Raw genomic sequence first — 10,573 nt, 5'->3', positions numbered from 1 at the left:
ATATATATATATATATATATATATATATATATATATATCTGAGAAGGATGATTATTCCAAATCCTATACAAACGCCATATAACGCACGGTAACGTTAATCGTGAAGGACAGGCTGGTCGTGGACTGGGCTAGCTAAATTAAGCACGGTGAAAATAGCACTACAAACAAGCATGGGATTGGTGTGTAACCTAAATGTATTTCAGGTTTTATGTTATTACATGAATGGAGTCAACGGTTATAGTTTAAATAAAAAGCTTAGGTCGTATCATTATTGGTCGTATGGTTTGTCAGGTAATTGATTTGTATCATGAAGATTTCATAAAACCAGGAAGATATGAGTTTATTCCATTCCATAATGTCTGAAAGATACCTTGTCCTTGTTCTACTTCTTTGCGGGAAACATCACGCGCCTTCTTTAATTCATCTTCATATTTCTTTTGTGTTTCCTGCTCCTTAGCTTTCCATTCTCTTTGGGTTTTTTCGAATTCGTCTTGCAATTTTTTAAATTCTTCTGCTGTTTGTGTTTTTTGTTTCTCTGCTTGTTCCTTGAGAACACGGTTGAAATTTTCATTTAATGCTTGAATTTCTCTGTCTCGCTCCTCTTTTGCTTTTTTACGTATAGAGGCTTCTTTATCCTGAAGAATTTTCTCTGCTTCTTCGTACATTTTATCGTGGTAGTACTCGCCCATATTTTTTCCACGTTTTTATAAATCTTTGAAAACAATTCTATCACTTGTTTTTCTCCCTCCTTGTCGTTTAGATTATTATCAAAGGCAACGTATCTTCTTCCACATTTCTCAATAAATTCCTGCAGTTTCGGAGGAACATTTTTAATATAATCATCTAAGCTTAGTCCTTCTCTGTCAAGAGCATCTTTTAAAGTAAAAAGCACAATAAAATATTTGAAGATATGTTCCCCAAAGTGATTTACAAAATGCTGAACGGAATTTTGTTCCTCCTCGGTGTGTCTTCCAATGGGAAGAACAAAAATAAATGCATGTGGACCTGGTGAAGAGATACCGATACATTTTGAGATTTCCTCTTGAATATTTTCATTGGTTTTCCCGGTGTCAAATATACCAGGTGTATCAACAATCACAATCTTTCGGCCAAAACGAACGGCAGATTTCTGCGAACATTTACTGGCGATAGATGACCCTGACACAGACGACTTAAAGTGTTTTGTTCCAAGAATGGTATTTCCAGTGGCACTTTTCCCCGATCCAGTTTTACCAATAAGCACACGCCTGATTTCGCTTTCTTTCCATGACTCGATACCTATTTTAAAAAATACATGGTAGATACACAAGTCATGTTAATCTTTAAAATGCGTTTTAAAATGTAACAAATATGATTCAGAATGTTCCTATATTGAATAATAACGTTTTCAAATGTAGAACATAAAGATAATAACACGGCATACCATTATTTACAAACATTTATTACAAACATACTTTTGGGAGTGATTTATATCACTTAAAGAAATATTTTGAGCCGCAAAGTCTCATAGCTTTAAAAACTACAAATATCGTATTCTTGGAATTCTTTCGGAACATGAAAGATTTAGACTAGTTCAGAGGAACAACAAATGACATTTCTAAAAGATCAATATTAATAATAGAAACAAAAACTGCAAGCTGAAGAAAAAATAAATTTAGTTCAAATGAAAAATTGTTTTATTTCTGTTAGTCCGTACCAAGTTAAAAAATAAAACACAAGGAAAAAGGTTATGTTTGAAAATCGAGTATGCACAATTGTGAAGTACAATAGTTAATGTTTATAACAAGACCAACACTATTTTACATAGATATTTAAATCTATATTATATTGTAGTTTTAAATGTACTAATTTGCACGTTTCGGTGCTATAAAACTTTTACGGGTTAATATATTGAAATAAAGACGGATAAGGTTGTTTTAAAATGTATTCTCGTTTAGTGCAATGTAGTTACATTGTAGATTGGGTAAGCAAGCTCTATTTACATGTTTCCTCATCTAGTAAAATTGAATTAGTAAGCAACGTTACTCAAACAATTACAACTATTACTTGTTTTGTAACCAGGTTGTTGTGCTAGACTTTCCAATTTGATATGCAGTTTTATGTCGATTCTGAGACAGACCTTTTTCAACAAATGTAATAAGACTTGGCAAGTATCAAAATAAAGAGTCTGATTTAAATGTAAGAAACTATATATGTCAGTATCTCTAGTGACACAATTCGTCATCTCTAATTTCCAGTGTAGCTAAAGTTTTGCAGCTATGAATTTTAAATGTACAATATCCAACAATTAATATCATTTCAATTGCTTACATTGTTGAGTCACGTTATGTCCGCCGTCACGTTATGTCCGCCGTCACGATATGTCCGCCACTTTTTTGAAAAAATCGTCACGTTTTGTCCGCCATCACGAAATGTCCGCCACTTTTTTGAAAGAATCGTCACGTTATGTCCGCCATCACGAAATGTCCGCCACTTTTTTTTTTACATCGTCACATTATGTCCGCCTCCTTATAAATTTCATTATTTTTACTTTTAATCGCCATTTAAAGTTCGATGTTACGAAATATTTGTCTACCTTAAACATAAATAATCTTTATTTCCGCCGTCACTGAACATATTTGCCAATAATTTTAATCAATAAGAGCGTCACATTATGTCCGCACTGAACATACTCGCCATTAATTTTAATCAACAATAGCGTCACATTATGTCCGCACTGATGAAGGTACACTTAAAAAACTGATCATGTTTTAAAATTAGATTTGTCGGCTTTGTAATGTGTTTATTTTTACTTTAAGATTAAAAGATAAAGGTGAAAATCAATACTACTTCTTATACGCAATGTCATTCCCCATTTAGCATTTAGGATCGAGTCTTTCAGGTAATCCATATCCCTCTATAATTAATTTTAAAATGATCACGTGAATGAATCAACCAATAGAGAACGTGCTGATTATTGCACCTGGCCGCAGGTAAACACACGCATACACTTTGACCCCTGCTGCGACCCGTGACAGGTTGAAAAGAAGAATGAAGACTATCAGGTAAGTGCCACCTAATTAATATCGTCGTGTGTAAAATAATTAAAACAATTTGTGATTATAAGAGTTTATGTTTTATTAGTAACTTGATATCTTATCTAAGATAAAGCCTCATAAAATTTCAAGCATAATGTGAATGTTTATAAGGCAACGATTTCGTAACGGATCGTGTAACTTCAACTTCACTCAATTTATCTAATTTAAAACATTGTCACAATGCTTGCAATTTATAAAACAGTCTTTCTTTAGACAAAGCATGATTAAAAATATGAATATTCACTTATCTTCTAATAGAAGGGATGAATTTAACAATCATTAAGTTATTTTGTTATACTTTCATGTTAAATACTGAAATCTGATTGGTTAAGACGCAGTTAATAATATTTACTATTACCCTCAGCGTTAGCAACGCACTTGGCAACGGGTAACATTAAAAAATGTTACATGCGCGAAAATTATGCGCGTACGGTTCGCTGTAGAATTCACGTTATTCCTATATAAAAGCAGTAAAATTTTCTTAAAAATTTTAAAAAAGACATTCAGTATAACAAAATAAATAGTGCCTGTTTGGGAGGATAACAGTTGAAATTGACACCCCTCGAAAACCATTGTCAACCTCCGCTTCGCGTCGGTTGACAATGGTTTTCTCGGGGTGTCAATTTCAACTGTTACCCTCCCAAACAGGCACTATTTATATAATAATGTTTAGTCTTCCAAGACGTACGCTTTAATTTTCATTGTCTGGTTTTTCTTAATTTCTGTTTTTAAGTTTTCTTTCATAATTATAGTTTTTTTGTTTTTTGTTTTATTTTTTTTGCCGGTTGTCCACGTTAATGATAATGTACTAAAATTTTAAGAAAATGCAGATCTAATTGTTTCAAATTTCAATAGATTATTTATATTTGAAGTTTTATATATTATGAAAATTTACTAGTTTAGAAGTGAACGTAATGGCGCTAAAATCATTAAATTTGAGGTACAATTACAATGTCTTTGATTTAAAATAGTGATATTCTCGTGTGTTTGTCGAAATTGGCTTCATTGTTTCAAAATAACAGGTGTTGCAAATATATTGTACACATCCGGTATTGCCCAGTTTTAAAACAAAAGGTGTGAATCTCTGGTGTCTGTTGAAAATGGCTTCATTGTTCTAAAAACACAGGTGTTGCAAATATATTGTACACATCCCCCTTTTACCTGAAAGGTGGTCTCTCTGTATCGTTTGATGTGATTATGACATCCCCCACCCCACCCCGTCAAACAATGCGCTATCCCATACCAAATTCTACTTGCCAAAAACAATTAAAGATATTGGAAATTTATTTGTTTAATTATCATCGACTATTTAAATGATTACTGTTTATTACCTTCCATTACGTTACAAGGACGTTTTTGTCTTATAACGTTTAAATACCCAAATCAAGTGGTTTATAGGGTTTTATCCCGTTATCAAAAATTATTATACATGTAACTTTGTATTTTTTTTTAATGTTTTCAACACTAATATAAAAGCTTTTGAACAGCTTAGTTCTACCAACAAAACCTTTAAATCAGCTCTTATTCAGCCTTATTTCGATTTTTTTTTTAATTTGGTAAGTTTTTGTTTCATGTAGTCCTACGAAATCATGGGTGTCAATTCGTCATGGGTAAAAACGTGTGCAATAAGATGAAACAGAAATAATTATTGACAAAACTGATCAGAAGTGTAGATCGCAAAGTTGGCTTATGGGAGATTTATTGTAAGAAAAACACACTTAACCAAATAATTGATTAAGCAGGAAATATCAATATTTAAAACTTTTGTTTATCAACCGTTGTGTGTCTGGTTTGCACTCATATATATTTATTTAATACACTTGTAAAAAAATTTAAACACCGTACAACCACTGTGCCACTTGAAACACTGAAGAAAACATTGCAACAACTGGTAACGACCAATTTTCATCTTGGGCACAGAGACGATAAAATCAAAAGAATTAGTTATATAATTTAACCTTTTTATTAAGAATGATTAAATATTTATTTTGTCAAGTTTACTTCCTATGCTGAATACATTGAGATTCTATTAAAATGTGTTCTCAACGGCTGTACAAAAGACTATGTGCGGTATTATGCATATCTTGCCCCCAAAATATAATACGGAAACAAAAGTCACCTAACAGCTGCCTAGTGTCAGTTTTACGATATTGAGATTCATCAGAAGTTGGTTTATCTAAAGTGCACCATTTATATTGACACCAGAGTTCATCTTTGTTCATAGATCACTGAAGTGATAATATTTTGTTAATCTATAGGGAGACCGGAGGTCATATATTAAGGAGGTTCGATGATCGTGACCATATTTACATTATATTGATCTCTTTTACAATATAAAGATATATATATATATATATATATATATATATATATATATATATATATATATATATATATATATATATATATATATATATATATATACACCAGGTTATATATATGGAATTTTTCTTGACCAAATAAAAGTTTATAGCTTAAAACATAATTTCTAAAATTTAAGGTAGATCTGATGCTTTAACGTTCACCACCCAACTCTATCTTTAAAGAAAGAAAGTGTAAAGGAGGCGGCACCAGAAGGCATCCACTGTAGAGAACTCAGAGGTCACTTTAAATATATTATCCAAAGGAAGACCAGAGGTCACTAAAGGTCCGTTATCAATGTTGTTAAAATTTATAGGAGTTTTAGCAGACTTAGACTCAGTTTTTAACATTTTTGTCAAAATGACCTTTTTGCACTTAAAGTTATGAAAAATGTTGGTTTTTGACGAGTGATCATTATTTCTTTCGTCATAAAGCATTTCCTATTATAAAGATATAAGCATGTATTAAATTATAGTCAATATTTGTGACATGAACTCTGTCATTCACTGTCTTTTAACAATAATATTAACACATTATGCATGGAAAAACTTCATTTTCAATGTTAAAAATGGGTAATTTTGAGCAACTGCTTCTATGAGACTGATGCTGTTCCCACTGAATTTATTTTTGTTTCTCAAAATTTCATTTCTCAGGTTTATAAAGATGCCTCATTTTTTCCTTTAATGAAAATGTATTGGATTTTATTGAAATTTCAAATTAACATTAAAATACCAGAATTTTTGTTTACAAAATATGCATCAACTTTGATAAGGCATATTTTTTGTTTGAAATATATTTATACTTTAAAAGCAGTCTAAGTTAAACAGTTAAGTGTGTTTAAACTAAATAATATAATTTTTAAAAAGGTTTAATGGAATTAAGTAGTTTTATTACTGATCAAACTTCACAATATTTTTACAACTTCTGTGACCTTTTTGCACTAAACATGTACAAAATTCAAAAATAGACATTTTTCTGCCTAGTTAGGCATACAATGAACTTTTTCTTTCACATGTATTACAATCATGTTGAAATGAAGTGATACACAAAAATTTATTGAAATCCAAGACATAGCATGTGCAAAGCACTGCCTGAATTTTGTTTGGACAGCCTCTTAAAGCGATTATTTAAATGATTAGAAATTTGGTCACCCAAAACAAAAGACTACTCAGTATATTTTTCTACCAATAATGAATAATAATGATGAAAAAACTAAAACCCAGGGAATATAGTCTAATAACAATTGATCTGTTTTGTAATATAAATAACAATTCATAGTTAAACCAGTTTGCTTGTAACATACTTTACTAGTTTTAAAACAAAGATACGTGCTGTAGAATAATGTGCATATGCTTTAACATTTAAAACATCACTGTGATGCATAGGTAATTACATATTGAACTCATTTTCTAATTTAAGCATAACATCTGTCATCTTTATGCAAATTATATGGATATTTCTGGAAAATCACATTTTGTACATATAAATGAATTATAAAAAACAAGTTTGATGATGTTAGTTTTTTAGGGTTCTCATTTGGTTATATGAATTATGTTTAATATGACACAAGCGTGCATACACTTGTAGAGTGTGCGGTCCTTTCAGACATCAAATACCAATATTTCCTGTTAAATTTTAAAACTTTTTACTAAAAATTCCAGGAAGTATTAATTTTGCGCCCTCCCATAGATAGCCTAGGACAGTATGTTCTTCTGCAACTTCCTCGCGAACAGCATCACGCGCTCCTGCTGATTGCTGTTGATATTTGTTTTCCAATTCTTCCTCCTTCATTTTCCATTTTTTGTCCTGGTCATTGAGAAATTTTTCCTGCCATTCTTGCATTTTATCTTGTATATTTGCTTTTTGTTTCTCTGCTTCTTTTAACAATTCGGCGGCTAGTTTATCTTCTTTTGCTTTTATTTCTTTCTCTCGTTCCATCAACGCTATTTTATGTTTTTTGGCTTCACTTTCCCGGAGTAGCTTTTCTGCTTTCAACTCTTCTTCTTGTTTTTTGCTAAACTCTTCTCGCCATGTTTGAAATTCTTCTGCTGTTTTCGTTCTTTGTTTAACTGATTCCTTTTCAAATTCGGCAGATAGTTTATCTTGTAATGATTTTAGTTCTTTGTCTCGTTCCACCTGCGCTTTCTTATATTTTTCGACTTCTCTGTCTCGAATTTTTTGTTTTTCTTTCAATTCTTCTTCTTGTTTTTTGCTAAACTCCTCACGCCATTTTTGAAATTCTTCTTCTGTCTTCGTTCTTTGTTTCTCTGCTTCCTCTGAAAATTCGGCCGCTAGTTTACGTTCTATTGCCTTAAGTTCTTCGTATCGTTCCATCTGCGCTTGTTTTCGTATCTCGGCTTCTCTTTCCTGAAGTTTTTGTTCTGCTTTTTTGTACATTTCGTTCGTGTAAAACTTATTTTTTTCTACAATGTTTTTTATGAATGATAACAGTTCTTTTACCTGCTCATCTGCTCCAAGTTTAAGCTTATTATCAAATGCAACTACCCTTCCTCCGCAATCCTTAACAAATGACTGAAGATGCGGAGGAGCATTTTCAATACATTGCTGAATAGTTGTTTTATTGTAATCAAGTTCATCCTTTCGTGTGAAAAGTATTATGCAATGTTTGAAGATATCGCCTCCAAAATAATTTACAAAATGCCTCACGGCCTGGGTTTCTTCCTGAGTAAATCTAAAAATGTTAAGGATCAAAATGAACGCATGGGGGCCTGGTGCTGTGATAGCTATGCATTTTGTAATCTCCTGTTGAGCCTTCTCATTGGTTAATTCTGTGTCAAATAAACCAGGGGTATCAACAATGCAAATTTTTTTGCCAAAACGAATGGCAGATGTATGCTTACATTCCCTTGTTACAGATGACATTGACAATTTCGAGGAAAATACTTCCTTCCCTAGAATTGTATTTCCAGTGGCACTTTTCCCGGATCCAGTTTTACCAATGAGTACTATTCTTAATTCACTTTCATCTTCGTCCACAAAACCGTCTAAAGAAAAAATCATAAAAAGACAAAAAAATCTATTGCTAAACAAAGTCAATTTGATTAGCGATAGACGTCATAAAAATATTATTTGTACTTGCAGAAATCAAGTTTTTCAAACATTTTAAATAATTTCCCCCTATAACGATAATAAAGCAAACAACTTCTTTTTTTTTTTTAATTTTGATATTTGGGATAGGGCTATTGTAGTTACATGTAATTACCAAAATCAATTGTGATTGATCACCTGTAGCTGATTCATCTGTTTTCTGATTACAACTAAATACAATAGCAATTAAGACTATATATCGAAAAAATAAATCTGCACATTTAATGAATGCTTTTTTATTACCTTTGTGATTACAATATTAAATCTAAATGCAAAGAATCTGAAGTCATTATTGGATTTTAGGATAAGGTTAAGTCTTTAAATTGGCTAGCAATACATTTCTTTCTTTTTTTCTTTAATACATGTATCATGTCCACTCACCATGAATGTGAGAAAACTTGCTAAATAAATATAACTAACTTACAGTCATTGCTTTTGGATCGTCTTATTGACATTATCAAACATGATTTCTTAGATATTTATATCACGCATTCCACCTTACTTTTAAATTCCCCTGACATTATTTGATCGATTTCTATTGAAAGTAGTTGACCTTATTTCTTATTTATATGCAAACGGTTATATGTGATATATCTACGAATAGATAGATACAACATAACAAAGCATTTATAGATTTGTCGTCTGGGTGAGTGGTGTGGACCATGGGCCTCTCGTTTTAAATAACATATACAACCACTTTTCTTTTGCAAAAGCCCTCAATCATACATTCTGAAGGGTCACAGACTTACATGCACGTGTATGTAAGAGCTGGAGAAATTCTTTTATATAAACTTGAATCTATCGGACTAGATAAACGTCAGTTTGCATTACATAGCCTTCGAGCCGTTGAGGAGAAGGTTAGTGATTACCGTAGAATAATGACCGTGGGTCATTTTTCGACGTAGATTAATGACCTCGTTACTGTAAAATAATTGGATTTTTCTGAAGTAAAATTTTAAAATCCGGTTATTAAAATGGTGGGCGGCTGCCTAAATGGTACCCTCTTTGTACAGATAACCCTCCTACAGTTTCCAAGATAGGAAGTTGTTCTTTTGCAGATCAATTGTGCATATATAAGAAGTGTGCAATATTGCTAGGATTTTGATTTCTGATAATTTCTTGAAATAAACCAGCTTTTGAATTTGGTCATTTTTTTGCAAAATATTGCATATAAAGCACCTTCATTTTATGGATAACTCTTCCTACAGTTTTTAGGAGCGGAAGTTGTCCTTTTGCAGATCAATTGTACATATATTATGGTGTGCGGAAGTTGTCCTTTTGCAGATCAATTGTACATATATTATGGTGTGCATATTGCTTTTGATTTTGATTTCTGATTATTAATAGGAAAAAAATAGCTTTTGAACTTAGTCATTTTTGGGCAAAATATTGCATATAGGGTACTCCATTTCACTGTATACGGTAGATAGTGTTTATCAATTCAGGGTTCGCGGCTATGTTAAGGCTGTCCGATTAATTTCACAGCGATATGTAGAAAGTCACTTGTCTGTACTTCATAAGATATGACGTCATAGTTAACTTTTACGTCACGATCTGCATTCCTTTCGATCGTTCTTAGGGAATGTATCGTAACGTAATAAGTGATATTTATTGTGTATAATAAAAACCGCTTCATTCCTTTACATAGACACTGTTGTAAATACTAGTGATACTAAATTCAATATCACCGATATGGAATAAAAAAAATCAACAGTTTTAAAGCTTCGTAATAGGTAAATAACTATTCATAAACTAATGGTTTTGAGACTCCCCCTGCTATGTGTAATCTAATGAATGGTGATATGCATGTGCATATAAAAAACGGCTTGGCACAAGTGAAAGATAAAAACAATCTTAGTATATTTTACGTGAAATCGGGAGAGAAAATACGTACCACTGTGAATCTTGCTGGGGGAAACCTACCGATTGATCCGATTTTGCGTAAATCGAGCCTTAAAGGTAAAAATGTGCCTAATTTCGATGGCGGTGCGAAATGTTTTGACAATATTTGAAATAAACGAAATATT

General features: G+C 31.9%; 1 pseudogene; it reads right to left on the bottom strand.

The window, feature by feature from the left end:
• Nucleotides 1–305: 305 nt before the first annotated feature.
• On the bottom strand, nucleotides 306–7,835 carry LOC128185122 (GTPase IMAP family member 4-like; annotated as a pseudogene).
• Between the last annotated feature and the right edge of the window lie 2,738 nt (nucleotides 7,836–10,573).

Source organism: Crassostrea angulata, chromosome 5 (assembly GCF_025612915.1).
Source record: "Crassostrea angulata isolate pt1a10 chromosome 5, ASM2561291v2, whole genome shotgun sequence".
NCBI lineage: Eukaryota > Metazoa > Mollusca > Bivalvia > Ostreida > Ostreidae > Magallana > Magallana angulata.
The sequence above is the reverse complement of the archived record's forward strand: the minus strand, read 5'-3'. Positions and strand labels throughout refer to the sequence as shown.